Source organism: Marmota flaviventris, chromosome X, assembly GCF_047511675.1.
Source record: "Marmota flaviventris isolate mMarFla1 chromosome X, mMarFla1.hap1, whole genome shotgun sequence".
Lineage (NCBI taxonomy): Eukaryota > Metazoa > Chordata > Mammalia > Rodentia > Sciuridae > Marmota > Marmota flaviventris.
Window position 1 is genome coordinate 56132176 of NC_092518.1, and position 17657 is coordinate 56149832.

Genomic DNA, 17657 nt, shown 5'->3' on the forward strand with positions numbered 1-17657 from the left:
GTGAAAGAATTGTACCAAAAAAATGCAATGTGATATGCCAGTTTCTAAATCCTGGCTTATGCTGTCCTATAGAAACCCAAAGTCGGGAAAAAAAACTACTACTGCTTCAGGGGTTCAAGGTCAACTTCTAAAAGGAAGAGATTCCCTTTGGATAAGAAGGTAACAGAGTTACTGTGCAGCAGATGCAAATAGGAGGCACAGAGGCATCCTATTGACCTATTTGGTGAACAAACCTGGCAGTACACTTGAAAGTGGGGGCTGGGGGGGTCTTGTTAAAGAGCCAGTTAGTGGGGCCTTGTATATCAAACATAAGTCATTAGCCTATACCCAGAGGGCAGAGGAGAATACTGTAGTGTTTTTGTTATTGATGTTGTTGTTGTTGGTGGTGGTGGTGGTACCAGGATTGAACCCAGGAGTGCTTAGCCATTGAGCCACATCCCCAGCCCTTTTTATATTTTATTTTGGGACAGGGTCTCTCTGAGTTGCTTAGGGCCTCACTAAGTTGCTGAGGCTGGCTTAGAACTCGTGATCCTCCTGCCTCAGTCTCCTGAGCCACTGGGATTACAGGTGTGGGCTATCATGCCCAGCCGAGAATACTGTAGTTTTGATTAGGGCAGTAATATGATCAGGTTGGTGTTCTGCACAGTGTTTCTCTAGCAAGGCAAGAATGGGCATGGGAAAATCAACTGAGCCGGTTGAGAGATGCCAGCTTGAGCCATGGGAGGAACGGTAAAGAAAAGGGAACCTGTTTGAGAACATCCTTGTGGCCACTTATTTCTGAACACTTGTTGGGGGGGTAGGGTGGGGTGCTGAATCATAGCAGATGTATATATTTCCTAGATACTGCCTAATTGTTCTCTTAAAAGGCTGCACAAATTTACATAGAAACAGTTCTTTAGAGCACCCCAAACATTTGCATTTCTTTCACTCTTCCCATAATGCCATTGTTTATAAGCTGCTCTTTCAGGAAAATAATCTTTTCTGATATGGAAAAGAAAATCATATACGTTAAGCCATGATTTCCCATGTCCCACACATGGTTTAGCTCCACCTTCTCTTCTACTGCTCCACCCAAGCACCTCAGTACACAGAATGGTTGGTTCCTTTCTCGTAATTAGTCCCAGATCATAAATCTAGGTATGCAAGACACATGGCTGGTTGGTTCCTTTCTCATAATTAGTCCCAGATCATAAATCTAGGTATGCAAGACACATGGCCTCTCTTTAATGTTTTTTTCTAAATCAACTTAATTTCAATTCTGCACCCCATTTCGACAGAGTGTGGGGAAATTCAACCTGAGTCATTCTCACAGTTCCTGCCTCCTGGTATCGAGATTGGTCTTGGAAACTTCCACAGTGCCTGTCATCTGGGGGTGGGGACCATCTGGTCATCCATTATTTGTGGTTCTTGAATCTAAGTTTCTGCTAAACCATTTATTGTTCCTGTTGCTGCTTTTGCAAGAAGCTGAGGCAATCTGACAGGTGGCTGGGAGGCCTAGTGTTTCTGGTCCATCTCCCTGCACAAACCAAGGGCCACTCCTTTTCAGGAAATTACCACCTCCTCAGCATGCTGCTAGGAAGCAAGGCCCAGAGACCCACAGTCCTCTCTCTCCACACTCTCCTCCCTCTACCTAGGCTATAATCTTCCCCTGAGGTGATGAATCACAGAGCTGGCTTCATGCTGGCAGAGTGTGGGGAGCACAGGGGAAAATACAGGCTTCAGTCTGTGGAACCTAAAGGGATGAGCTGATTGGCTGCAGAGTGGGATTATTCAAACTAGTACAATATCAGAATAAGGCAATATTAGAACTTACTCTTTTTTTTTTTTTCTTGGTATGGGGATTGAACCCAGGAGCACTTAACTACTGAGCCACATCCCCAGACCTTTTTTTCTATTTTATTTAGAGACAGGGTCTGGCTAAATTACTGAGGCTGGCTTTGAACTTGCAATCCTCCTGCCTTAGCATCCCAAGTCTCTGGGATTACAGGTGTTACCCGGCTTAGAGTTTACGCTTTTAAAATGCTTAATTTGAAAATGCCTGCATCCATTCTAACTTTATAACTTTCTCGGTACCAATGAAGCAGGAGATTTGTGGGACTCTCCCAGCTGGGACTCTCCCACGTGATGTTGCCACTTTTTCTCCTAGGATGGACACCTTTTCTTCCTAGGCCTGTTTGGTAGACAGAATAATTCCCATCACCACAAAAGATGTCCATGTCCTAAACCAAATCTATGAATACCTCATATGGAAAAGGGAAATTAAGTTTGCTAGTCAGCTAGCAGTGTGATTGCATAGAGACCCCTGCATTATGCCAGTGGACTCAGTGTAATGACAAAGGTCCTTATAAATGGGAGAGAGCAGCAGGGTGAAAGAACTAGAGAATGTGAGAAGATGGGATGGTGGCAAATTTAAAGATGGATTTTGGGGGGACTTGTCTTATTTCACTTAGCATGGTATTCTCCAATTTCATTCTTTCTGATATGTAGATGCTAACCCACAAGGGAGGAGATAGAAGTTCATTGGACTACACAAAGGGGAATGAAGGGAAGGGAGGGGGGATGGTAATAGGAAAGAGAGCAGAATGAATTGGACATACTTTTCCTATCATATATAAATACACAACCAGTGTAACTCCACATCGTATGCAAATACAACAATAGGGTCCTAAATGGAACAAGCAGTATTTATTCTATTATGTATAATATTTCAAAATATACTCTGCTGTCATGTAAAAAAATAAGAAAAACAAAATTAAAGATGGAGGAAGGGGCCATAGGTCAAGGAATATGAGTGGGGTCCCCAAGCTAAAAAAGACAAGGAAACAGATTCTTCTCTAAAGCTTCCAAAAGGAACACAATTCTGCCAAGAACTTGATTTTATTCCAAGGTCACTTATCTCAGACTTCTGATCTCTAGAACTCTGAGGTAGTGCATTTGTGTTCTTTTAAGCCACTACAGTTGTCATGACTTGTTATAGCAGTAACAGGGAACAAACACAGCCTACAGAGGAAAAGAACGCTTTTGAATGCCCTGTTATTTATTGTTTTCAGTGTACCTGTTTCCATCTCAGGGCTTAAAGGCAGCCCTGAGCATGGTGTGGTTTGTGTCATGTTTATTCCCATGCCTTCAGGTAGTGGAAGATGGGGTTAGAACAGATTGCCCACCTCCATCCCCAGCCACATGAGCTCTTATAAATCCATGTCCTCCCCTTGCAGTCCAACCCACCTAAAAGCCAAGTCTTGACCAGAGACAAGCATTGACACTGCTGGATCGACAAACAGCTCCTCCTGCAGAACCACGCAAGACTGCACCTGAACCATTTGGAGTGAGGTAGGGACATGTGGCTTGTCTTGGCCAATAAAGCTTTAAGAGACAGTGTGCAGTTCCTCTGATTCTTGTCACATTGCTGCCATGTGCATCAGAGCACATGCCAAGATGGAGCCATCATCACCCTGGATCCCGATGGGACTACAGTGAGCCAACCTCTCACCAACCCATGTTGCACACCTAATGTGAGTGAAAGATAAAATTCTGTTTATTTAACATTCTGACATTTTGTTTTTCTTTTTAGTGCTAAGGATGGAATCCAGGGCCTCGTGCATGCTAACCCTATGCTCTACTACTGCCTGGTTTGAGGCTTTTTTTGGGGGGGGCATCAAGTAAATGAGAGGGATTTTTATTATCTTACTTCATAAGTCCAGAGTGTAGGCTGGAGGTGTGGCTTGATGGTAGAGTGCTTGTCTCCCATGTGCAAGGCAAAAAAATAAGTCCAGAGTGATCTCAGGGTTTATGTAGGAGGTCAAAGACTTCATCAAAGACCCCTGACTTTTTTTAAATTTTTTTAAAGAGAGAGAGAATTTTTTAATATTTATTTTTTAGTTTTCAGCGGACACAACATCTTTATTTTATTTTTATGTGGTGCTGAGGATCGAACCCAGTGCCCCGTGCATGCCAGGCGAGCACGCTACCACTTGAACCACATCCCCAGCCCAAAGACCCCTGACTTTTTAAAAATACTTTTTAGTTGTAGATGGACACAATATCTTTATTTTTACTTATTTATTTTTTTATGTGGTGCTGAGGATCAAACCCAGGGCTTCACGCATGCAAGGCAAGTGCTCTGCCACTGAGCCATAGCCCCAGTCCGATGCCTGATTTTTTTTTTTTATCTTCAGTGTTGCTAAGCATGTTGTCATTCAGCCTCATATTGACACTTATCATATTATAGCTGTGAAATGGCTACTTCCTTCAACCTTGCTCAAAGGCAAATAGCTAGGGGAGAAGAATATTCCTCACCTATTTCTCTTTTAGAGACAAAAAAACCCTTTTCCTGGTGCCTTCCAGCTGATTTCTTGGGACTCATTGTCCAGGACTCAGTCATAGCACATGGTTCCTCCACCTTGCAAGGAAAAACAAGTATCTGGCATTTCCAACCTCTGCTGTGTGAAGACACTTGCGATGGGAAAGAGGGAAGAGGAGTGTGACCATTAGGTGGACAACCAACAGAGCTATGAAAGTTTTGGTATATGGGTACATAACATAATGATTAAATCAAATTAAATGTATTTATCTCCTCAAAAATGTATCATTTCTTTATGGTAGAAACTTTCAAAATTCTTATAGTTTTTTTAAAAATATGAAGTAAAAAAATTATATTTAGGCAAAATAAATGAAATGTGAAATACATTGTTGTTATTTATAGTCACCATATTGTGTATGAGCACACCAGAGCTTCTCGATCCTATGTAATTGCAACTTAGTACTCACTGATCTACAGCTCCTTCTCCCTCCCTCCCAAGGAGTATCTTAAAGTGGACATCCTGCTCCTTCCCAGTTCTCGCTGGGACAATTGGATTCATTCTTAGTTGTGCATTTGCTGTTTTCACTCCTTCCCATGCTCCTCGGCTTGGAGTGGGGAGCAGTGCCACCTTTGTTATGGCACAGTTGAAACATCAAACAGATTGTGTCTTGTAGCTGAAATACCTCTTTTTAATAATTTATTTTGAGAGAGGGTCTCACTAAGTTACTTAGGTCCTAAATTGCTGAGGTTGATTTTGAACTCACAATCCTGCCTCAGTCTCCTAAGCCACTGGGATGACAGGCAAGTACAACTGCACCCGGCTGACATATGTCTTTTTATATTCTTTTTTTTTTCTTTTTGGGTACCAGGGATTGAACTCAGGAGTACTCAACCACTGAGCACATCCCCAATCCTATTTTGTGTTTTATTTACAGATGGGGTCTCACTGAGTTGCTTAGCACCTCACTTTTGCTGAAGCTGGCTTTGAACTTGTGATTCTCCTCCCTCAGCCTCCCAAGCTGCTGGGATTACAGGAGGATGCCACCGCACCCAGCTGGCTGACATATGTCTTAATGCTCCTCAAAGAATTTTGATTCCTCTGTCTTTTGTGCAGGTAGGAGGAGCTAGCATTCTCTAAAGGAAGGCCAGAAATCCAGCTTGATCTTCAGGAATTTTCTAATCCACTTAGGTATAAAGGAGTTCTCAAAACCGGTATGCCAAACTTTGGAGTGTTTCTTGCTTTCTGCATGTGTGATAGCAACAGGGAGGAATGGAAGAAGTAAGAGGCAGAGGAGCCCACTTCTCAGACCTAGGCCACACAGAAAATTACAAGAAGGAACTTAACTGTCTCTTTCTCCCTCCACCTCCTCATGGAGGCTGTACTGGTGATACTTGTTCAAAAATAAACCTGGCAAAAAAAAGGGGGGGTATAAACCTAGCTGAGCATGGTTGTATATGTCTGTAATCCCAGCAACTCAGGAAGGAGGATCCAAGTTTGAGGCCAGCCTGGGCAACCAAGGGAGACTCTGTCTCAAACTGAAAAGGGGGCTGAGCACTGGCGTACTCCTGTAATACCAGCAGCTCTGGAGGGTGAGGCAGGAGGATTGTGAGTTCAAAGCCAGCTTTAGAAATTTAATGAGACCCTAAGCAACTCAATGAGACCCTATCTCTAAATAAAATACAAAAAAGGGGTGAAGATGTGGCTTAGTGGTAGAACATCACTAGGTTCAATCCCTGGTGACACAAAAAAATAAATAAACTTGCCTTATTGGGGAATCTCTAGGAAACAGGACGCAGACTAGGAGGAGAGAGAGTCTCCAACATCTTCCTTTTGTTCTTTCTTTGGTCAGAAACAGGCACAAATGTCACCCAAGAAGAGGAGCCCAGCTGGGCATGGTGGCACACGCCTGTAATCCCAGTGGCTCGGGAGGCTGAGGCAGGAGGATCGCGAGTTCCAAGCTAGCCTCGGCAAAAGTGAGACACTAAGCAACTCAGTGAGACCCTGTCTCTAAATAAAATACAAAATAGGGCTGGGGATGTGGCTTAGTGGTCAAGTGTCCCTGAGTTCAATCCCTGGTACCAAAAAAAAATTTAAAAAGAAGAGGAGCCCAGGGTTTTCTAAATGGGCCTGTTCCAAGATCCTGGGGACCGTGAATAGCCAGCTCACAGGATAGCTAGGGCTATGAGAGGTAGAAGGGTAGAGAGCACAACAAATGTTTCTTTGGAGGCCACCTCACCCTGCAGATGAATAGGCTCTACATCAAGCCTGCATAGGAATCCTGACCCTGCCACTACTTATTTGCTGTGAGATCCTTTCTGAATCTCACTTTCCTCTCCTGCAAAATAATAATCCCTGTTTGCAGAGCATTATTCACAATAGCCAAAAGGTGGAAACAACCCAAGTGCCCATTGATGAATGAATGGATAAACAAAATGGGCATGTTCCTGGACGTATAACTCAGTGGTAGAGTATTTGCCTAAAATGCGTGAGGCCCTGGGTTTAATCCCCAGCACCACAAAAACAAAACAAACCAGCAAACAAAAGATGCATATCCATAGAAGGGAATATTTTTCAGCCTGAAAACAGAAGGAAATTCTGACACATGCTACAGCATGGATGAGCCTGGAGGACATAAATAAACCAAACACACACACAAAAAAACAAATATTGTATGATTGCATCTGTATGAAGTACTCAAAAGAGTCAGATTCATAGAGAAAGAAAGTAGAATGGTGGTTGTCAAAAGCCCCGGGTGTGTGGAGGGGAATATTAATGAGAGCTAGTGTTTGATAGACGTGTAGTTTCAGTTTTGCAAGAGGAAAAACATTCAAAAGATGGATGGTGATGATGGTTTCCCAGCAGTGTGAATGAACTTATTGTCACTGAACAGTATCCTAAAAATGTTTACATGATCAACTTTGAGTTATGGGTTTTACCACAATACTTAGAAATTGTACACCAGCAGCCATAGTAAAAGCACTTACACTAAAATAAATGTCTAGATTAAATGACTAAAAACTGATTCAGGTTGACATTCTTTACTCTTTCCAATAATTGTGGCTGAGACTAAGATATAAAATTTTATAGTGTATTCATCCTGATATTTATAATTATTCTAAGTAATCTAGAATTTTAATTTTTTTTAAAAAGCAGCTTCAGTGCTTGCTTCAGCAACACACTAAAATTGGAACAATAAAGAAAAGATTAGCATGGCTTCTGTGCAAGGATGACATGCAAATTTGTGAAATGTTCCATATTTTTAATTTTTTTTTAGTTGTCAATGGACCTTTATTTTATTTATTGATACGTGGTGCTGAGAATTGAACCCAATGTCTCACACGTGCTAAGCAAGTGTTCTGCCACTGAGCCACAACCCCAGCCGGAGTGTTCCATATTTTTTTAAAAAAACAAAATAAAATAGAAAAGAAGCTTCAAAGCCACCATCCCATACTATCTTTTCAATATAATAAATAGCTTGATTTGGGACTTTTAGATTAAATGTGATATTCTATATATGCAGAATACATTGCCTATCATTAAAATGTATCTGTGATTACCTGTCCCAAAAAATGATTAAAATGCTAAGTTTTATGTCATGTATATTTTATCACAGAAAAAAAATATCTACCTGGATTACCTCCCCATGTAGCTGGGAGATGTAGAAGAGCCCTGGATAAGAGCCAGTAGAGGAGCTGGGGTTGTGACTCAGTGGTAGAGCACTTGCCTAGCATGTGTGAGGCACTGGGTTAGATTCTCAGCACTGCATAAAAATAAAATAAATACAATAAATGTCCATCAACAACTAAAGAAAAAAGGCCCAGTAGAGAAAAGAGGGAGTATAGTAGTTTCCTCTTATCTATCTATGGTTTATATTTGCACAATTTCATTTACCCATGGTCAACTGTGGTCTGAAAATATTTAATGGAAAAATTCAGAAATAACTCAAAAAATTTAATTTGTGTACCATTCTGAGTAGTGTGATAAAATCTCACACCATCCCACTCTGTTCTTCCCAGGATATGAATCATCCCTGTATCAGCATGTTCATGCTATATATGCTACTGGCTTATTAGCCACTTAGTAGCCATCTTGGTTATCAGATCAACTTTCATGGTGTCATAGGTTTATGCTTAAGTAACATTTATTATACTTAATAATGGCCCCAAAGCACAAGAATATTGATACTGGAAATTTGGATATACTAAAGAGATGCCATTAAGTGCTTCTTTTAAGTAAAAAGGTACAAAAAGATATTTTGAGAGGGAGACCACAATCACATAATTTTTATTATAGTATATTTAAAATTCATTCTATTTTATTATTAATTATTGTGCCTCGTTCCTTACTGTGACCCATATATGAGTTACACTTTATCCTAGAGCTGGGATAATGGCTCAGTGATAGAGTACTTAACTCACACATATGAGGCCCTGGGTTTGATCCTCAGCACCACAGAAAAATAAATAAATAAAATAAAGGTATTGTATAAACATATACAACTACAGATATTTTTAAAAAATATTTTTTAAAAACTTTATCCTGGGCTGGGGTTGTAGCTCAGTGACAAAGCTCATACCTCACACATGTGAGACACTGGGTTTGATCCTCAGCACCACATAAAAATAAAATTAAAATATTGTGTCCATGTATAACTAAAAAATAAAAACTTTATCCTAAGTGTGTATGCATAGAAAAAATATAGTATGTCTAGGGTTCAGCACTATTTGCAGTTTCAGGCATCTACTGGGAGTATTGGTACATATCCCCCCTCAGATACGGGAGGACAGCTATATTCCTTTTGGAAGTGTCAATCTCAAAAAGGTTTAAGTCATTCCTTTGTGAGGTCTCATACCAGCTGGCTTGAACCCAATAGTGCATTTAATATGTTGGCACCAAAAACACTTGGCCCAGGCTAGGGCTGTAGCTCAGTGATAGAGAATTGCCCAGCCTGTGTGAGGCACTGGGTTCGATCCTCAGCACCACATAAAAATAAAATAAAGGTATTGTCCAATTGCAACTTAAAAAAATTGACCCATCCTAAAGGTCAACTTTGCTTGCAGGGATCTAAAGTCACTATAGACCCCTGCTTGGTAGTCATAATAGGTCTGTCTGGTCCTCCTGGGGCAGAAGGGAGAAAAGGTCGCTGACTCCTGGTTCCAGGCCAAGGACTTTCCTTGAAAAACAAAAATAGCAATAAGAAAAACCATCTTTGTGGCTGGGGCTGAGGCTTAGTGAGAGAGCACTTGCCTAGAATGTGTGGGGCCCTGGGTTCCATCTGCAGCACTGCAAAACAAACAAAAACAAAACAAATAAAAATACCATCTTTCTTCTTCCAGGCAACTCTTGACAGCTCTCTGCTGATTCCCTACATCCTCACCTCCGGTGGCCCTGTAGTCCTCATCTGGTGACCGAGGTTATGGAACAAACGGTGGCTCTAGAGGCCCTTTTCCTCTTATGCTTTTCTCTACACCTCTCACTTGCTAAGCACCTTCTCCCCGGCAGCAGTCAGTGTTCCTGTCTCTTTCACATTCATTATTATCTCACTGAGAAGGTCAAGAGGGTTAATTATTGATGTCAACATTATGAACCTTGTTACTACTTTTAAGATAATATGCATTAACAGCTGTTTTGAAATTCTCATTGCCTCAACACTATTGTCTAGTGGTTTTCCACTCTTAATGTGTATTACAATTACCTGGAGAGCTCTTGAAAACCACCCAAAGGCAGACATCCTCTGGGCCTAATTACATGAGAAGCACAGCATAGTCATTACTCTCCATCAGGCATAATTACCTCTCCATGTCTTTGTACTCTGTGGGTCTCAGTCCTTGACACACAAAAAGAACCAGCAGGAGAGCCTGGTCAATATCCAGCCCCATCCCCCCAACCCTGCAGTGGCTGAACCATTGTATAATTCCTTTAATTTTTCAAGAAGTTTCTTCCTGTACTCTATTTCCATTCCCACCTCTATTCTTTCTACAAGCCCACTTTCCTCAAGTCACTATTTCTTGAAAATCTATTCTATAGTGAGGGGAAAGGAATTGTGAAAAACAGAGAAGTTAGTGCCTGTGGTTGGCTGATAATGGCTCCCAAACATTTGTTCAGTCCTAATCCTTGGAACCTGTGAATGCTACCTTATTTGGAAAAAGAATCTGTACAGATAATTAAAGATTTTGAGATGAGGATTCTCCTGGATTATCTGGGTGGGACTTAAATGCCATCACAAGCGTCCTTGTAAAAGACAGAGACTAAAACACACATGAGAGGAAGAAGCCTGTCATTCAGGGATGCAGACAGAGATTGGAGTGACAGCCATGAGCTGCAAGAGGCAGAGATTCTCCCCTAGAACCTCATCGGGGAATGTGGCCCTGAAGACATCTTCATTTTGGTCTTAAGGCCTCCAGAACTGTGAGTGGATATAAGTTTGTTTTAAGCCACCATATTTGTGGTCATTTGTCATGGCAACCTTAGGAAGCTAATAGTAACCAGAAGAGTTCGGTAACTGTCTTTATAGCAGAACTCCCTGGAACAGTTCCTATGCTAATGGGTATTATTTCCCAAGCACAATCCCTGGAAAAGTGTTCACCAAAGCACATATATGCTAGGTCCCACACTAGCCAGCACCCATGAACCAAATTCCCAACACTGCTGGCTGTATGTATACAAGATTTTAAGGCATGAGAGAGAATTGCAGCCATATGTGTTTGTGTGTGTGTGTGTATGTGTGTGTGTGTGTGTGTGTGTGTGTATACATATATATATAGTACTGGGGATTGAACCTAGAGGAGCTTTACCCTTGAGCTACATCCTTAGCCCCTTTTTAAAATTTTTGAGACAGTCTCACTAAGTTGCTCAGGCTGGCCTCAAACTTATGATCCTCCTCAGCCTCCTGAGTCTCTGGGATTATAGGTGTGCACAAATACAACCAGCAAATCTATATTTATATCTACATCGTGTATTTACTTTTTAAGAATCTAGTAATCATTTGCCTTCAAACTCATTTAACAAAGATTTATTGAATGTTTAAAATAACAAATATTTATTTATTGACTGATCACCTACTAGCCAAGGCACTGAGCCAAATCCCTAGCCCTATTTTGTATTTTATTTAGAGACAGGGTCTCACTGAATTTCTTAGCACCTCCATGTCTCTGAGGCTGGCTTTGAACTCGCGATCCTCCTGTCTCAGCCTCCCAAGCCACTGGGATTACAGGCATGTGCCACCATGCCTGGCAAGGCACTGAGAATATAGTGATTTGAAAAACACAAAATTATGGGTCTGAGGATGTAGTTCCATGGTAGAGTGGTGTTTAGCACATAAGGCCCTGATTTCTAACCCTAGCACTGCCAAAACAACAAAATCTTTTTTTATTTTTTATTTTTTGTACCAGGGATTGAATCCAGGGGCTCTTAACCACTGAGCTACATCCCCAGCCCTTTTTAATTTTTTTTACCTTTATTTTATTTATTTTTATGTAGTGCTGAGGATTGAACCCAGCGCCACACACGTGTTAGGTGAATGCTCTACTGCTGAGCCACAACCCCAGCCCCTATTTTTTATTTTTGAGACAGGGTCTTATTAAGTTGCTGAGGGACTCACTAAGTTGCTGAGGCTAGCTTTGAACTTGTGATCCTCCTGCTTCAACCTCCCTAGTTGCTGGGATTACAGGTGTGCTCCACTGCACTGCACAATAAAAACTTACTTCTTGTGAAAAAGATATTCTAATGGAGTAACCAGTGAATAGATAAGTAAGCACATAAATAGTGAGTAGTGATGAATGCTGTGAAGAATATAAAATAAGCAAACCAGGTGTGGTGGCACACACTGCAATCCCAGCAACTGGGGAGGCTGAGGCAGGAGAATTGCAGGTTCAAAGCCAGCCTCAGCAATTTAGCGGGGCCCTAAGCAAGTTAGCAAGACCCTGTTTCAAAATTTTAAAAAAATATATTTAAAAAAAAATTCAATCCTTGGTACCAAATAAATAAGTAATGATAAAAATAAAACAGGCTAAAGGGATAGAGAAGGATAGGGGGAGGAGCCAATACTTCAGAGAGGGCCTTCAGAGAAGGCCAGGCATTTCACTAGTGGATTTAAATTAATCTCATGTAATCCTCTCAACAACAATTTAATCCTTTTGAAACAACATAGATAACATAGGTAACATCCTTGTTTGCAGATGAGGAAACTGATAGTACAACATTTTATTTTTTGAACTGGGGATTGAACCCAGGGCTTCCTACATGCTAGGCAAGCATTCTACCACTGTGTAACACCCCCAGCCCTTTTTCAATTTTATTTTGAGACAGGGTCTTCCTAAGTCTTCCAGGCTGACCTCAAACTCATGAACCTCCTGCCTCTGTCTCTCAAGTAGCTAGGATTACAAATATATGTCACTCTGCCTGGCTGATCATACTATTAAGTAGCCAATATGGAATTGAAACCCAGGCCTATTTGACACCAAACAAAGCCCATTTACTAACATACTTCATGGTTTCTGTTCCAAGTTGAACCTCTAGTGCAATACCCCACAGCCTGCCTTGGCCTTTCCATATTTGTTCACTGATTCCAGTACAATGGAGGATTCTGAGGGTGAGAAGGCTGGAGGCAGGAGATCAAGTGGCAAAGGACACTTCTAGTCAGAGACTTGCTGTGCAGATTTGCTTCAACCCATTTCTATATTTGCAAGGTAGGCAGAGGGTACTGAAACTTCCTGCTTCCCCCCCAGGGTCTCCTCACTGCTCCTTTCTGGCCTACCCCATCACCCAGGGTGCTTGGGCAGAGCCACAGAGTCCAGTTAAAGGTTTTTTGACTTTTTGGCTTTGAGCTGCATCTGAGTCCTAAATGGCAAGTGGGCCTTGGGCAGAGGGACCTGCCAAGCAGTGGGAAACTTGGGGCAGGCTTGCAAATGGCATGTGGCCCAATTTGACGGAATACAGTGTGCACAAAGCAGAGAGGAGAATATGCTTTGGCTGGGCAGGTGGCTGGGGCTGGATCATGGATGGCCTTCAAGGCCAGGCTAGCAGAACAGCCTTCTAGCTCTGGCTGGTGTTCTCTAAGGTGTGCCCTGAGAATACTTGCATTTTAGGATAGTGATAGCAGTAATAGGAAACAATCTTTTGTGAGAAAGTAAAGATTTCTTCCTTATTAAATAAGCTAAAATTTAATGAGGCTAGACAAATTCCTTTTATTAAAGCAAAACTTTCCAGAACTAGCACAATGGCCACAGGATAAGTCCACGGGGCACAGTGGAGCCATCCCCATGGCAAAGATGAATAGAGACTTGCTAAAGGCAGACCAGGCTGGGGGTGGCCAGTCAATCCTGTGGATTTGGCTCTAAATCACCTTTTCTTCCTGTTCCCCGAGACCCCTGCTTCAGCGAACACCCCCCAAAAAAACTGATCTCCCTGCACCTACCTGCCCCCAAATCATCTTTGCTCGTTCAGAGTTGTTTTCACTATTCCTACCCCTGCCATCCTCCTTGATCAAACCTTAACCCTGAACCTCTTTCTACACAAGCACTTCTCTAAGTAGATCATAAGCTACAGTAATATATAAATACTGCAGATAGTTACATGAAAGAACAGCCAGGCATGGAGTAATTCCAGCTACTTGGGAGGCAGAGGCAGGAGGATGGCAAGTTAGAGGTCAGTCTCAGAAATTTAGGAAGATCCAGTCTCAAAATAAAAAGCACTTTGGAGGTAGCTCAGTGGTAAAGTGTCCCTGGGTTCATTACCCAGTACTAAATAAACAAACAATTAATTTAAAAATTACATATGCTGTTAAATACCACTATTCACTAGCAAATATGCTAACAATTCATCTGAGTTTCATGGTGTTTACCCTAAACCATCCTACAAAACAATCTTGAATGTTTAAAAATATCATTTGTTGTTTTTTTTTTCTTTCTTCCTTTTTTTTTTTTCCTGTAGAACCAGATACTCTCAGCTTTGAGTTTTACCACAGTATTGGTTTCCTTGGTAACCACCTCTAGTTCCTGAGTCCTAGGCCTCTTGTCCTTCATTTTCTGTCCTGGCACCCAGATGCATAACAGATGAGGGGTGCCCCTGCCACAGTAAGGGGCCCTGCCTCTGGTTTCACCCCAGCCCCTGCATCTCCTATCCCTGTTTGTGGATTTGCATAATAAGCAATGGGCTCATCACCAGGGTCTTGGAGAGGTCAGCTTCAGGTGTTCTCTGTTCCTCCTAAATTCACAAAATGTCCTTTCAAATCCTGTTGGGAGCAGGCAATGTATTCACAAGATAAGATGTATTACCCGGTTAAGGCAGGTAAATGTTGACTTAGAAGCCAGATGGCTTGGTTTGAAGTCCAGGCTTTGTCATTTATTGACTCTTTTCCCTTGGACAACTTACTTAACTATTTCCTGTGCTTTAAAACAAGAAGAAGAATATAACCTAACTTGAAGAGTTTTTATGAAGATATGTATATGTACACAGCACCTGGTACATGGTAATATGCTTCCTGTTACTAATTAATATTATTATTGTGCCCATCTGTCCTCTAATCTCCAGGCATTGTGGTTGTCAGCAATTAACCTGGTATTCTGTGAGTGAGGAATTCCCAGGAGCCACAGGAGAGTGTATAGTTTTCCATTTGGTGTCTCCTTGAGCTCCTTTTCTTTCTTTACTTTTTTTTTTTTTTATACTGGGGATTGGACCCAGAGGGACTTTACCCCTGAGCCACATCTTCAGCCCCTTTTACTTTGTATTTTGAGACAGGGTCGCACTAAGTTGCTTAGGGCCTTGCTAAATTGCTGAGGCTGGCCTCAAACTTGCGATCTTCCTGCCTCAGCCTCCTCAGTCATTGGGATTACAGGCTTGTGCCACCACCACTCAAGCTCTTTTTTCCCCCTAGATACTAGGGATTGAACTTAGGGGCACTCAACCACTGAGCCACATCCCCAACCCTATTTTGTATTTTATTAGAGACAGGGTCTCATGGAGTTGCTTAGCATCTCACTTTTGCCGAGGCTGGCTTTGAACTCGCAATCCTCCTGCCTCAGCCTCCCGAGCTGCTAGGATTACAGGCGTGTGCCACTGCACCCAGCTTCAAGCTCCTTTTAAGTCCTGTCCCCAGAGGCAAGGCACACCTTCTGGACCCAATTCCTAGCACACTCATCTCAGAGCTGACAGCATAACCAGCAGACACTCCATCTGAAAAGGACCTCCTGCCCCACCCCCTTACCCATGAACACTTGGATACTGGACTCAAGCTGGCACTCAGGTCTATCTTTCCAGTTTGGGGTTTGTGTTGCCTGAATGCAAATGTAGCTGTCCCCATGGGTGTGCCCAGTCAACTGGAACAGCCACAGTCACTGTGTGTGTGTGTGTGTGTGTGTGTGTAGGGGTAGCCAGCAAATCATATATAGTGCTGACCCTGTGCCAGGCACTGATATGAACACCTTTACATACACCACGTATTCCTCCTCTTTTATCCAGAGGAAGAAAACTAAGCAGAGAAGAAATAACCTGTCCAAGGTCACACAGCCAGTAAATGACAGAACCAGTAACCCAATCCAGACAGTCTGCTTCCAAGACCATGTGTTTGCTCACTCGGCTATACTGCCTCACACAGGGTCAAATCGGCTTTGGCCATAGAAGCACTGATGCCTATGCATGAACAGGCAACTTTGTTGTCTAGTCAGGGAAATAAGGGCTCCACTATAATAGGAGGCAGGGCCTGGGCCATGGCACCCTGCACGAGGCACATGAACAAAGTCTCCAAGGCCAACATCACACTGTTGAAATTTTGACAGCACCACTGGATGTTTTGCAAGGCAATGACCCAGGGAGGGACACTACTCAGCAGATTTTGCTCAGTAGAGTATTTTGGGGGTAGGCATCATGGTTTCCAGGGGGTTCCTTTTCCTCTTCATGTCACTAGACTGAACCTTGGAACTATTCATAGCTTGTTGTCCTGTCAGCTCTATGGCTTGATTGCAAAAGTTAAATCCTGGATGCTGATAATTACGTGCTACAAGCTGTCACCCACTGAGGTGGGAGGCTCCAAACTCACTCCATCTAGTCTGGACACCATGTTGACACTTGAGATGAACTTGGACTCATTATAATCTCATTAACTGGATGTTGTTTTACATGCCTGTAATGCCAGCAACTTGGGAGGCTGAGGCAGGAGGTTCACAAGTTCAAGGTCAGCCTCAGCAATTTAGTGAGTCCCTAAACAACTTATTGAGACCCTGTCTCAAAATAAAAGATAAAAAGGGCTGGGGATGTAGTGCAGTGGTTAAGAACCCCTGGGTTCAATACCCAGTACCAAAACACACACAAAAAAAAACCAAAACACACCCCCACTAGTGCCATGACAGAGCCAACCACACCCAAATTATGAAAAAAAGTCATAACCCTAATTTATGGAAAACTCCCCTTTCCATGAAAAGCTCTGACAGCATACCTGCCCCAACCCCTCATCACCAACCCTAATAAAAACCCAAACCTCACACCTGCTTAGGGTTAGAAGGTGCCTGTAGAGCATGAACTCTCCTTTTCCATTCATTGACCATTGAATAAAATTTTCTGCCTGCTCCCGGTGTGGTGGAAATCACGCTCAGCAAGAAACCAAGCACCACTCAGAGGGTTGAAGAACTTAGGTTTATTTATGCCAGAGGACCCAGATGAGCTGGTACTCTGAAGTTATGGGCCCCAAGCTGAGGTTACATGGGACTTTTATAGGAAATTTGACATCATTTCTTAACCATTACAACATTGGTAGGTATGAATTCTTGGACTACGTTACCGAAGACCATGCAAAGGGAATTTACTATTAAGTAATTCCCACGTGTAGAACAGACAGTAAAATATTTGCCAGTGTTATGGAGAAATGACCTTCATCACATGCAGCAGTAACTCAAGATGAATTGAGTTTATCTCCGGAAGAGGTATATTTCTAAGAACTAAGCCTATGAGGTTATAGTTTAGGCAACAGTTAATTGGCATAGCAATTAAGTGAGGTAGCGATATTCCTACAGAGTTCAGAACATTCAAAGTATAAGAAACAACTCTTTCCACAGGTACCTGTTGAATCTCTGGCCTTGAAAGCCTGTCACAGGTATGTTTATATTTCATGAGAGGGAGACTCCTAGAGAAAGCTATCTAATAGATAGGAACCAAGGGTTAATTAGGTTCCCAGAAGAGAGGCTGATAGAAAGGAGGGGGAAATTTAACCCTTCCCCCAGGCACTGGTTCTTCATCATAATGTTCGGATAATTTTATTTATTCCATTACACCAGAACTGGTTGTTTACTAGTCGATGTTACTGAGTAGGCAAAGAGGCTGCAAATCCGGTAACATTCACGGGAGCTCAGAGGCAGCCAAGAGCCC

The 17657-nt window shown here is 42.3% G+C and overlaps 1 long non-coding RNA gene and 1 other non-coding gene across 2 annotated transcripts in view; both read left to right on the forward strand.

The window, feature by feature from the left end:
• LOC139703090 (uncharacterized) overlaps nt 1-17657 on the forward strand; it is a 639290-nt gene that overhangs the window by 272952 nt on the left and 348681 nt on the right. The gene's annotated exons all lie outside the window — the stretch shown is intronic.
• Nucleotides 7461-7562, forward strand: LOC114093169 (U6 spliceosomal RNA). Its single transcript, XR_003582871.1, has one exon. It is a non-coding gene; the product is annotated as a U6 spliceosomal RNA (small nuclear RNA).